At 42.2% G+C, this 13,850-nt stretch overlaps 1 protein-coding gene across 1 annotated transcript in view; it reads left to right on the forward strand.

Moving 5' to 3' along the window:
* ADAM22 (ADAM metallopeptidase domain 22) overlaps positions 1 to 13,850 on the forward strand; it is a 2,281,988-nt gene that overhangs the window by 1,778,023 nt on the left and 490,115 nt on the right. The gene's annotated exons all lie outside the window — the stretch shown is intronic.

A 13,850-nucleotide genomic window follows, 5' to 3' on the forward strand; every position in this document is an offset into this window, starting at 1 on the left:
CCTCAAGGAGGCATACCTGCATGTCCCAATCAGACAAACTTGCAGAAGATACCTCAGATTCGTAGCAGGCTCTATGCATTACCAATTCTCTGCACTGCCCTTTGGCTTATCTACTGCGCCCAGGGTCTTCACAAAATGCCTGGCACCAGTAATTGCATTTTGCAGACAAAAAGGAATTCAAATATATCCCTACTTAGACGACTGCCTTATTCAAGCAGAGCAAGGACATTCTTCTACAGCATCTGGCATTTGTAAAAAGATTACTAATTTGCCTAGGGTACATAAATGAAAAGAAATCAAAACTAGTGCCCTCTCAAGAGATAATATTCCTGGGTGCAAGCTTAAATACAACTACCCAGATGGCTTATCTCACGCCAGACAAACAAAGGCAACTGACTCATTACTTTCAAATGATGGCAACAAAAACCCAGCTCCCTGCAAGAAAAATTCTGCAGGCCCTGGGCTTCATGGCATCCTGCATTCTACTAATTCCATATGCAAAACTGCATATGAGGAAACTACAATGGTATCTGAAAAGTGTTTGGACTCAGCATTGTCACAGCCTGGAGACAATCATAACTTTAATTCCCTGCCTACAACAAGAGTTTCGATGGTGGTCCCAGGCCTGTCACCACAACAAGGGGCAGCCTTTCACCTTACCCACAGCCAGACAGACAATAACGACGGATGCATTGGATTATGCCTGGGGGGCACATATGGCAGGAAAATGTATTCAGGGCATGTGGCCCAAGGAACAAATGCATCTTCACATCAACCAAAAAGAGATGCTAGCTGTTCAGAATGCCCTGACAGCTTTCAAGGACCTACTACATCCAGGACAACTATTAATAAAGATGGACAACACCACAGTTATGTGGTACATAAACAAGCAAGGGGGCACACATTCCTACCCCCTATGCAGGCAAGCCATGACTTTGTGGAACACAGCACTGACCTATCAAGTACATCTGCAGGCACAATTCCTGCCAGGAACAAAAAATACACTGGCAGATGAACTAAGGAGAAATCTCATGGATCCTCATGGATGGAAACTAAATCCACAAGTGTTCAGCATGATAACGAGGAAATGGGGACGCCCAGACATAGATCTTTTTGCCTCCCCTCACAATTACCAAATACAGAAATTCTGCACAAGAACTTATCACTCTCAAGCATGGAAAGTGGATGCTCTATCATTCAGCTGGAAAGGCCTGACAGTCTATGCCTTCCCTCCGATGCCTCTTCCTACCAAGGTGCTACTAAAAGTCAGACAAGAAAGGCCAAAAATGATCCTGATTGTCCCAGACTGGCCACGCCAGCACTGGTACCCAATCCTAAAGAACTTGTCTCAAGGCCCAGCTTGGCTTCTACCTCAAATTCCTCATCTTCTGACACAGCAAAACAATCAAATTCTGCACAGTCAACTCAAAACCTTAAATCTGGCAGCATGGCAGATAATGTAGCCACTCAGAATGCAGGATGTCATTTTAGAAGCCAGGAGACCCAGCACTAGGAAATCTTATGCAGAAAAATGGAAGAGATTCTGTGCTTGGAACCAGGCACAAGGCCTCGAACCACTTGTCCCTAATATACCTCAGATTTTACAATACCTAACTGAGATGCTGGACAAAGGCCTATCTTTCTCATCAATTAAAATCCATGCCTCTGCCATTTCAGCTCATTACAATACGGATCCTCCTATTTTTTCACATCCTCTACTATGACAGTACCTCAGAGGGGCAAAAAATATAAGACCCCCAAGGAGAGCACCAGTACCAACTTGGGATCTCAACTTTGTTTTAGAAAAACTCACACTCTCTCCTTTTGAACCAGCCAGCACAGCTGATCTAAAATTCTTATCATGGAAAACTGCTCTGCTCCTAGCAATTACTTCAGCAAGAAGAGTTTCAGAGTTACAGGCATTAATGGCTGTGGAACCTTTCATCATTTTCCATCAGGACAGGGTTTCTCTTAGGACAAACCCAATATTCATGCCAAAAGTGGTCTCCAGTGTGGCCTTGAACCAAACCATTCATTTATCTACTTTCTACCCAAATCCCCAGAATAAAGGGGAGAGACTTCTGCACACTTTGGATATACACAGACAGCTACGATTCTACTTGGACAAAACAAAAGCCTTCAGAAAAACTGAACAACTGTGTGTAGCCTATGCTGCAGGATCACAAGGAAACCCTATTATAAAGCAGACAATTTCAAAATGGATAGGACATTGCATCCGCTTCTGTTATGCACAGCATGGCAAATCAGTGCCTAAGGACATTAGGCCTCATTCTACCAGAGCAGCAGCCACTTCAGCAGATTTTCTCAGAGGAGTACCAACCAAAAACATTTTAGAAGCTGCAACCTGGAGCTCAGTGCACACTTTCATCAAGCGCTACCACTTACCTCTCTACTCTAAATCCAGAGCAGGCTTTGCCACTGCAGTGCTGCAGGGCCTGGTAGCCTCCCCAATCCAATTTAGACCCAGCCACCTAACCTCAGCTTTGGGATTCTACCCAAGAGTAATGACTGCAACAGTGAAACACGATGAACATAGTACAGTTGTGTACCTACCATAAATGTAGATGTTCGAGTGTATTCACTGTTGCAGTCCAGGTTACCCACCCACCATCCCCCTCTTTGCTGGGACTATTCTGTACTTCTCAACTCTATACAACCTATGTGGTGTATGCTTGTAGATGAAGGAAATGTTTATAGTAATATATGCATGGTTTTTGGCATATTTTTATCTTTTCAGCCTTCCTTTATAGGGGCACCTGACATCTGGGGCAAGAAAAACTGAAGAAAATGGTGTTGCCAGCAGGATAACCCAAGTGTAATGACTGCAACAGTGAATACACTCGAACATCTACATTTATGGTAGGTACACAACTGTACTTTCTAGTTCCTCCTTCCTGTGCTCTGGGCCTGAGTTGTTCTTCTCTTCTAACATTAGCCACATTCTCAGCCTTTGTGCCTTATCAGATGGTAGTTAATCTGACATCATCAGTATCTGGGCTCCCTAATACTGAGTATAACTCCTGCTTGATGCCACTAATTCTAAAGACAACCACAAAGCATTCTATAGCTATGTCAAGAATCTCAATGGCAACACTCAGATCTGCTATGAGTTACAGGACAATGGCACTAAATATACAGAACCAACTGATATTGCCAACATCCTGGCAGATAGGTTCAGTGCTAACTTTACCCCCCTAAAGGGCCCATCTCTGTACCGGAAGAATGCAAAGTTCCTGTAATCACGGCTGCACAAGTAAAAACCACACTCTCCAAAGCCAAGACCAGAGCATCCATGGGAACTGACAACATCCCCAACTGCATTCTACACAAACTACAGAACAAACTGGCACCCCACCTAAATACCATGTTTAATCATAGCCTCACTTCAGGCTTTGTGCCCACTGAGTGGCGCACAGTGACGGTTATCCCACTCCACAAAGGGGGAGCCACCACAGACCCCGGGAACTACTGCCCCATTAGCCTAACGAGCCTGGTCTGAAAGGCCATGGAACGCATCACCGTGGAACTTATAAACAAAGACATTGGTAATCTCCAAACTCTGGACCCCACCCAGTTTTGGTTTGTAAAAGGCAGATCATGTCTCCTAAACCTGATAGACTTCTTTGAAGCAGTCACCAAAGCCATAGACGAGGGTAAGGTGGTTCACACAGCCTATCTAGATCTCGCCAAGGCTTTCAACACCATCCCCCACTCTGGAATTATAGAAAAACTCACTAAACTAGGTATAAATCCCTATGTCACAAGATGGTTTGCCAACTGGCTCACTGACAGAACCCACAATGTGAAAGTAGCGGACTCCAAATCCGACTTCAGACCAGTGACAAGTGGAGTACCACAGGGTTCAGTCCTGGGTCCTCTCCTGTTTGGTATCTACTTCTCTGAAGTACAGGCTAACATAGAAGGTCTTTGGCTAATGAAGTTCGCAGATGACTGCAAACTAAGAGCCATAATCTAAACTGCTAATGATGTGGACATCCTACAAAAGAGCCTCACTGAGACAGATGCCTGGTGTCAAAGCCATGGCCTCAAGCTCAATGCCAATAAGTGCATTGTCATCGCCTTTGGTAAAAACTCTGTACCCATGAACTACCACATAGGCGGTAGTCTACTTAACATTGAAAGTATGATGAAAGACTTTGGGACACAGGTGGACAGTAGTCTCTCCTTTGATAACCACATCGCCACAGTAGTCAGGAAATCCTTCTATGTGGCACACCTCATCACATTAGGTTTTTCATCCGGGAAAAAAGAGCTCATTGTTCCCCTCTGCTCATCACTCATTAGACCCATTATAGAGTATAACGCCCCTTATGGTATGTACCTCACAAGAGATCTACAACAATTGGAAAGGTTGCAGAAATACCTCACAAATAGGATTACTGGCCTCAAACAGATGCCCTACACAGACCGTCTCAAAAAACTACAGCTTTACAACATTGCATATCACCTACTTAGAGGCAATCTCTGCCTAACATACAAAACTATGTCAAACCCAGAGCTGATGGACATGCTCCACTTAAAGAAATCCCAATCCCTCCGAGCTACATGCTCTAGGGACATAAACCTTGTCACCACAATAAAAAGAACATGCTGGAGGGATAGATTCCTGTCCCAGAGACTTCCCATACTCTGGAACAAACTACCTAATTATATCAAACAAAGGTCCTCATTAGCACTCTTCAAGAAAAATCTTGATGATTGGATGGGAAATAGGAAATTTACCCCGGGGATCCCTTCTGTGGCTCTGCTCGACAGGGGCACAGGAAAATATTTTCTTGGGTGACGAAAGCCAGGGTACCTTTTTGGCTAGGCTTATATAGGCCCTAGGGCCAATAGCCTAGTACCTACCTATGAACCTATGAACTTGTCATAAGGTCCTGCTTAGGACTATGGTGGGCCTAATGCTGTCCAGACCCTATTATCTAGTCTCATATTAGCCTAGTTTCTACCATCAGACCTACTGTTTGCCTGCTGCTAGATGATGCAGTTTTATGTTCTGATATTGTCTTTCTCCCAGCATCAGGTCTGGCATTAGCCTATTCAGTGTCTGGCCTAATACTGGGTGTAAGACACTGTTTCTGGTGACTGCCTGTCTGACATCTTTTTGGCCCCCTGTTATTACCATTTATCTTCTGTACTCTCACTATAACCCACTATCCAGTTTTTCAGCCAACAGAAATCCTCTTGCTTTTGTATCAAACACCAAGGGTCCCCTATTCTTGATAGTCAAGCAGGGTTGTTCCTCTGTCATCTCATTCCCTACTGACAGCATCTACCACACCTGTTTTAAAACCAGGCATGTTACCCTTCATATTCCCCACTGTAGGAAGAAGCTGGATCTTTTTGGAGGTTGTCTTCAAGCACTAATTCCACCCCCAAGCATAATTTCTTTCTCAAGACGTGCAAAATGATATGTGGAAGATGTGGAGCTTTTGTTCCCCTTTCCCTTCCCCTACCAGAGTCTGTACTTACTGATTTTCTCCAAGAAATATGTCCTGAGTGTAGCTAAGGAGGAGGACTGAAGCTTCCTCTGCGCCACTTCAGATGTGTTTTAACTAATCTAAGAAAAGAGCTAGCAATCCACAAATAACATGCCTTTAACCCAGTTGCACCTTCATATTCATGTACATCTCTCAAAGTGAATTGTAGTAAACATTATTTTACTATCTATATTATCACTTCCTCTTTATACCACATAAAATTCAACTTCACCTCCCTTTCATGCCACAAGAATACCATCTTTAAAATGTTTATAAATATTCATACATTTACTATTGTAGGGCTGGCTGGCTGCAGTTCAGGTCCTTGCTACTTGGTGTATCACACTGAAATAAGTGACTTTCAAAATTTTAGTAACTGCATTGTACTGGTTATCAATTCCTGCATGCTACCTGTCATTTGTATCTCATTTGACTTTCTAAGCTGCAAATTTCATTATACATATACAGATTTCTGTCACTTTACTGACTCCTATTGGCCTATACTGCTTTCAGTACAGCCCACCAGTGCCAACAAGACCAAATAAAACATTGCTGTTTTGCAGTGTGAGAGGCAGCTGTATAATGTGGACATGAAGGCAAAACCATTAACTGATCTATGTGCTGTGCTGTTCTATTCAATCACACACACATGTACATTTAACAACACCTATGTGATTAGACAGACAGACAGATCAGTAGTATCCATGGGAGTCATTATGTGCTCCTTTGCAGCAGCTTTATGCAGGAGACCAGTTTATGATGCCAATGTGCTTGGTCATGGTACAACTATGCTATTCTACAACTGGCACGTTTGTTCCCAAGACATGATGAAACATTGATCTCTCTTTTTTTTGTCTGTGATTATGATGACTGTGTTTTGGAGAGACTGACTGGAGGATCAGAAGCTGTGCTGCTGTAACAGCGTGTTGGAGGCCTTTCTGTTATTCGCACCCCTGTGGCTGTGTAGTATGCTGTTTTTGTAGAGAGCCTTGGTACATAGTATGCCTGTCTCTGAACATGTGTATCGAAGGTGTGCAGCTTATCTGCTTATGCTGTGCACACAGCTACCTGTCTGGTATACAATAACATAGCACTGCGTCCCTCATCATTTGTCTCCATATTGGCCGTTGGCTTTTCCTTTCATTTTTCCACTGTATGTTATATCTCTAAAGCTGACCCCTAAGTAATATCATTTTCATTAAATCCAGCAAATGTTTCATATAGTTCCTTCCATTTTTTTGTGTCTTTCGGCTTTTCCCGGTTAGGGGTCGCCACAGCGGAACTCCGGTCCGCTAATGATTGGCAGTAGATTTTTACATGCTGGCTTGCCGGGCCTAACGCACAACTGTCAACGAAGGAACGCCCATTCACGCACGTCCCTTCCATACACCAGTTTAATGTATAACCAATACTTTGAAGCCAGTATGATTCCCTTGTGACTAACGCAGACCTGACATATAGTGAGACAAAAACAATATTCCTGAAAAAGGAAAGCCTTATTTGAAACATATGTATAAACATAAAGTTGGTTGTTGGCTTGAAACTATGACTACTAATATGTCAGCCACTCTCTCCTGCACAGGCATTGTGCCTTTTTATGTACCGTTTTATATCTTTATTATTCTTCACTGAACAAATAGTAGTCTTTTGTTCCACCATAAGTTTTTTTTTACAATAATCTTTATATAGTCCAAGAAATATTTCCTGTAACTTTAGTGATAAAATATAATGTGCACGATCACCCAACGAGTAAACCAGCTAGCAATATATAAAAATTCCAAGTAAGACAAACACTGTATTGCAGCAGGAAGCACAGCACATAAAATGTCCTCCAACACTCGTAGATATTCGATATATCTTTAATAAAATACTTGCAAGTCGGTAATCGAGTTCACCAAATACACATTGGCTTCATCAGACCGTAATAATATTAAAATACACAACCACATGCTTTATAAAGTCATATGATCCATTAAAACAATTCAAATTCACCAGTGTCATGTTCTACATCATCCTTCATTTACATATATTAATTGCTTTCAATTTTTCTTTGTTAGCTTCACTTCTTAAAGGAAAATAGCACCTTTTCAATATAGATGTTGCATCAAAAACATTGTGCCTCCCTTACTAAACCAAACCGACTTGCCATCCTTCCTTGGTAATCTCCTTTTATCAAGTACAGGTTTTATTGAAACTGTACTATTTAGACCCGATCCTTTATCAGCTCTCAACCGAAGGATCCATTTAAGTTCAGCTTCACTAGTTCTATTTTCAATGTTACCCATCCTAGGTTCTACTTGCACTATCTGTATGACCTTAAACTTGAAATGATGAACTCGATCACTATCTGCAGCATATCTAGCAAGTGCATTTGTGCTATTACCTACCCAAATGCTGTATAAATGTTCCCTTACACGTTCTCGTAGTGTTCGATCGGTCTTTCCAACATCAAACTTTTTTTACAGCATTCACAGTGTGCCAAATTATTATTACGGTCTGATGAAAAATTCTTGATTTCAACAATTGGCTAAGTTTCTGGTGTCATTCAAAGGGGGATCCAGTGTCTGTCCGCCTGGGATGACATGCTCGACAAGCCACGCTGCTTCGCTAGAGATGGCTTGCACCTGTCACCCTTAGGCTTTCGAATACTTGCCAAGTCTCTTGCCACCCCCATAGTGCCTTTTTTAGGCAAGGCTCAAAAGACAAACCCACCGCCGTAAATAGCACAAGTAACAAAAAACTGAGGGTAATGCTACTCAATGCCAGAAGTCTAAACCTCAAAATGCACGCACTCGAGGCACTCTTCAGTATGGAGAAAATCGATATATGTGCAGTAACAGAAACCTGGTTTAAGGCTCCAGAGAGCACCCCAGCACTACCAGGCTGCAACTCATACCATACATTTCGGCCACAGAACTCAAACCGAAATACAAAAGGTGGGGGCATATCCATATTCATCAAGGATACCCACACCTCCAGGTTAGTGGCACAGCACGATGCTTCAGAGATCATCCACATGCAACTAACAATGGGCAAAACTGCAATTCAAGTTGTAGCTTGCTACAGATCACCCACCATGTCCCAGGACCTCCATTCCACATTTCTGAAAACACTGGGAAACATAAAGGTCCTACCAAACACCCTAATATTGGGTGATTTCAATTACCCAAACATTAACTGGGAGAACTACTTAAGTACTAACTCCCTTGCCCAACGTTTCCTAGAATTTATAAACTCAAACGCCCTGGTTCAACTGGTCAATACTCCCACCAGAGGTGACAACATATTGGACCTGGTCATCACCAACATGGGCGACCGGTGTTCCACACCAGGGGTCAACCCCTCACTGGTTAGATCTGACCATAAACAAATCACTTAGGATATCCATATTCCGCCCCACCCCTGGACAAGAAAGCCACCATGAAAAACTTTTCAAAAGCAAACTTCACATTACTTAAGACCGAGGTGGAAAGTTTCAAAGCCCCCATGCTGAAGGATAACACTGTCCAACCTGCAAAACCAAGACTCACTCCTCCAAATAAAGGAAACCGGTCTGGTGGACTCCTGCCATAAACAAGCTATACAATAGAAGGAGGAAACTAGTACAGAAAAGAGTAAAATCCCAAGAAGGGAAGACATCCCTGATCAGTATCAGCAAGAAACTATGATCCCTCATAAAATCATCCAAGGCGAGCTTTGAAAGAAAAATTGCCAAGGACTCCAAAGATAACCACAAGGCATTCTTTAGCTATATCAAGAATCTAAATAGCAATGCTCAGATCTGCTCAGTGTTAGTGCAGAATGGCACAAAATACACTGAACCGATTGATATCGCCAACATCCTGGCAGACAGGTTCAGCGCAAACTTCACCCCCCCCCCCCACTCCCAAAAGGGCCCAAAACCATACCAGAAGAATGTAGAGTCCCTGAAATCACAGACACTCAGGTTAAAGCAGCCCTCTCCAAAGGCAAAAACTCAGCATCAGTAGGACTGGATGGTGTCCCAGGCTGCATCCTACACGAGCTCAAAGACGAACTAACCCCTCACCTAAACACACTGTTCAAACTCAGCCTCTCCACAGGCTACATACCCATAGAGTGGTGCACAGCAACGGTTATTCCACTCCACAAAGGTGGAGTCACAGCAGACCCCAGGAACTATCGCCCTATAAGCCTGACTAGCTTGGTCTGCAAGGCTATGGAGCGCATCGTCATGGAACTCATTAACAGAGACATTGGGAACCTCCAAACACTGGACCCTACCCAATTTGACTTTATTAAGGACAGATCATGCCTCCGAAACCTGGTGGACTTCTTTGAGACAGTGACCAAGGCTATAGACAAGGGAAAGGTGGTACACACTGCCTACCTAGACCTCGCTAAGGCCTTCAGCACCATTCCCCATTCTGGTATTATAGACAAGCTCACCAGCCTGAACATAAACCCCTATGTCACAAGATGGGTTGCCAACTGGCTCACGGACAGAACCCACATGGTGAGAGTTGCGGGAGCTAGGTCTGTCTCTAAACCGGTTACAAGTGGTGTTCCCCAGGGCTCAGTCCTAGGACCCCTCCTGTTCGGCATATACTTCTCAGAGGTACAGGCAAGCACAGGAGGACTATGGCTGACCAAGTTCACAGAAAACTGCAAACTAGGGGCTATAATTGACTCTCCAGCTGACACAGACATCCTCCAAAAGGGTTTCACTGAGACGAATACCTGGTGTCAAAATCATGGCCTCAAGCTAAATGCCAAAAAGTGCATAGTCATCCCCTTTGGAAAAAACAAAGTACCCACAAACTACCACATAGGTGGTAGTCCCCTAAATATGGAAGATGTAATAAGGGATCTGGGGACCCAAGTAGATAGTAATCTCACCTTTGATAATCACATTGCCAAAGTGGTTAGAAAATCCTTCTACGTGGCCCACCTAATCACAAAAGGGTTTGCATCCAGATCAAAAGAGGTCATTGTGCCCCTCTACTCATCACTCATCAGACCCATCTTAGAGTACAACGACCCATTTGGGATGTACCTTACAAGACACCTACAACAGCTGGAAAGACCACAGAAGTACCTCACCAAGAGGACCAATGGCCTCAAACAGATGCCCTATGCAGCTCGACTGAAGAAACTCCAGTTGTACTCGGTTGCATACCGCCTACTCAGAGGTGATCTCTGCCTGGCATAAAAGGCCATGTCCAACCCAGAATTGATGGACATGCTCCACCTAAAGAAAACCTTATCCCCTCGAGCCACACGCTCTAGGGATCTAAATTTCTGAGATTCCAGTATAAATGGTCATGCAAATCCATGGAATTTCTGGATGTATAAGTAAATAAAAGTTTGGATGGCAAACTGACCCCTATTCTGTATAGAAAGGATTGTTATAGAAACTCAATACTGCACAGGAAATGTATGCACCCTAAAAGGGTATTTAACAACATAATAAAAGGGCAAGGTATGAGAGTATCCAGGTTACATAATGTTGACCTGGATTACAAAGCTGGGTGTGATACACTTAGAGAGTCATTGATACACAGATGTTATAAGGAAAGTGAAGTGAATCGGATCTTGACAGAAGTTGATTCTATGAGGCATGGGTGAGCTAAACCATATTTCTCCAACACAAGATCTAGCTATAGCTGCAGGAGGGAATGTGAAGCATTATAATTCTAAAGGTAGAGTTAAAGTTTCGATTGCATATACTAGCAATGTTAACTTGGTTAAACAAGTATTTCAGAACAATTGGCACTTATTGAGAATGAAAGATAAGATTAACTAGGTGGTGGGGGAAAGTCCTATATTTGGATATAGAAACTGTAGATCGTTAAAAATGATGCAATGCTACCCAGATAAAGGCAGACAACCAAATATTCAACAATATGCAACATATCCCTGTGGTTCTTGCAATTTTTGTGCTTTCGTGGATAATGATAATATCTTTATACATCTAGATTTTGACAGAAAGTTTACATTTAATGTAAGGACAACATGTATTACTAAGCATCTAGTGTATTTGGCACACTGTGAATGCTGTAAAAAGTTTTATGTTGGAAAGACCGATCAACCACTACGAGAATGTGTAAGAGAACATTTATACAGCATTAGGGTATGTAATAGCACAAATGCACTTGCTAGATATGCTGCAGATAGTGATCGAGTTCATCATTTCAAGTTTAAGGTCATACAGATAGTACAAGTAGGACCTAGGATGGTTAACATTAAAAATAGAACTAGTGAAGCTGAACTTAAATGGATCCTTCTGTTGAGAGCTGATAAAGGATCGGGTCTAAATAGTTGTTGTTGTCTTTCGGCTAAATAGTATGGTTTCAATAAAACCCGTACTTGATAAAAGGAGATTACCAAGGAAGGATGGCCAGTCGGTTTGGTTTAGTAAGGGAGGTACAATGTTTTTGATGCAACATCTATATTGAAAAGGTGCTATTTTCCTTTAAGAAGTGAAGCTAACAAAGAATAATTGAAAGCAGTTAATATATGTAAATGAAGGTTGATGTAGAACATGCCATTGGCGAATTTGAATTGTTTTAATGGATCATATGACTTTATAACGCATGTGATTTTGTGTTTTCATATTATTATGGTCTGATGAAGCCAGTGTGTATTTGGTGAAAGCGCTTACCGACTTGCAAGTATTTTATTAAAGATATACCGAATATCTACGAGTGTTGTTGGACATTTTATGTGCTGTGCTTCTTTCTGCAATGCAGTATTTTGTCTTACTTAGTGATAAAATATTTTTAAAAAATATTGGTAATAGTGTCATGTTAGATTATGAATTTTAAAGAAGTTTTAATTTTTTTATCCAAACATGGCATTTTTTATCTATAAACTCCTTGATTATGATCGCTTACTACATGATTATTAATGTGTGTGTGTGTGTGTGTGTGTGTATATGTAGATTATATATATATATATATATATATATATATATATATATATATATATATATATATATATATATGCTAAACATGAGCAGAATGTCAGACCGTGCAGGATGTAGTATGCAACATGCTGAATGCAATACCATGCAGTCAGTGTGCATTAATTACATGAAGAGCTGCTTATTAAAGGTAGCAGTAGGTGATCAAGTCTGAGCAAATAGCTGAAATGTTTGTCTTACAGTTACCTAATTGTCTTACCCACCCTTCTCCATTAAACAAAACTGTTTACATTTCACCTGTTATTACCAGTGACTATAGTTTCATAGTTTCATAGTATAGTACTAGGCTATCTGCCCTGGGGCATTTGTAAGCCTAGCCATAGTGATGTGGCTTTTGCCACCCCATGGAAAGGTACAAAAAATGTACAGAATAAATTTAGAATACTGTGCCTCTGTCTAGTAGTGACACAATGAAGGTCCCCTTATATAATAGAATTAGTTTACTGTGCCCCAGTCTAGCAGTGACATAGATGTGACCCCTGGGGCAAACTTACGATCTCCCATCCACTCATCAAGATTGCTCTTGAAGAGAGTCAGTGAGGGGCTCTGCCTAATACGAACTGGGATCTTGTTCCAAAGCATGGGAAGCCTCTGGGTTATGAATCTATCCCTCCAGCATGTCCTATTCATACTTGTGCCGAGGTTTAAGTCTTTAGCTCTCGTGGTCCTGATGGATTTGGATTTTTTGAGGTGGAGCATGTCCATCAGATCCTGATTGGACATGGCCTTGTACGTCAGGCAGAGATCACCTCTGAGTAGGCGGTATGCTACTGAATAGAGCTGAAGTTTCTTTAGTCTGGCAGAATAAGACATATGTTGGAGACCTTTGATCCTCTTGGTGAGGTACTTTTGTGGTCTCTCCAGCTGTTGCAAATGCCGGGTGAGGTACATACCAAATGGGGCATTGTACTCAATCATGGGTCTGATGAGGGAGGAGTATAGGGGTACAATGACATCCTTGGATCTGGATGTGAATCCCTTCATGATGAGGTGTGCAAGGTAGAATGTTTTTCTAACCACTTTGGCAACGTGGGTGTCAAACGAGAGGTCGCTGTCGACTTGGGTCCCTAGGTGTCTGATTACTTTTTCCATACTCAGTGGGTTGCTGTCTATGTGATAATTTGTGGGTACTTTGTTTTTCTCAAAGGGGATGACTATACATTTTTTGGCATTTAGTTTAAGGCTGTGACTCCGGCACCAGTTGTCCGTTTCTGTGAGGCCTTTTTGTAGGATGTATGTGTCCGCTGGTGTATCGACTATGGCGCCTAGTTTGCAGTCATCTGCGAACTTTGTCAGCCACAGCCCTCCCAACTATATCCTAACATGTTGACATATGATCTGTCCCGTCATGTTTCAGTCTCTGT

The sequence above is a fragment of the Protopterus annectens genome, chromosome 3.part1 (genome assembly GCF_019279795.1).
Source record: "Protopterus annectens isolate FY-2018-M chromosome 3.part1, PAN1.0, whole genome shotgun sequence".
NCBI classification, from domain to species: domain Eukaryota; kingdom Metazoa; phylum Chordata; order Ceratodontiformes; family Protopteridae; genus Protopterus; species Protopterus annectens.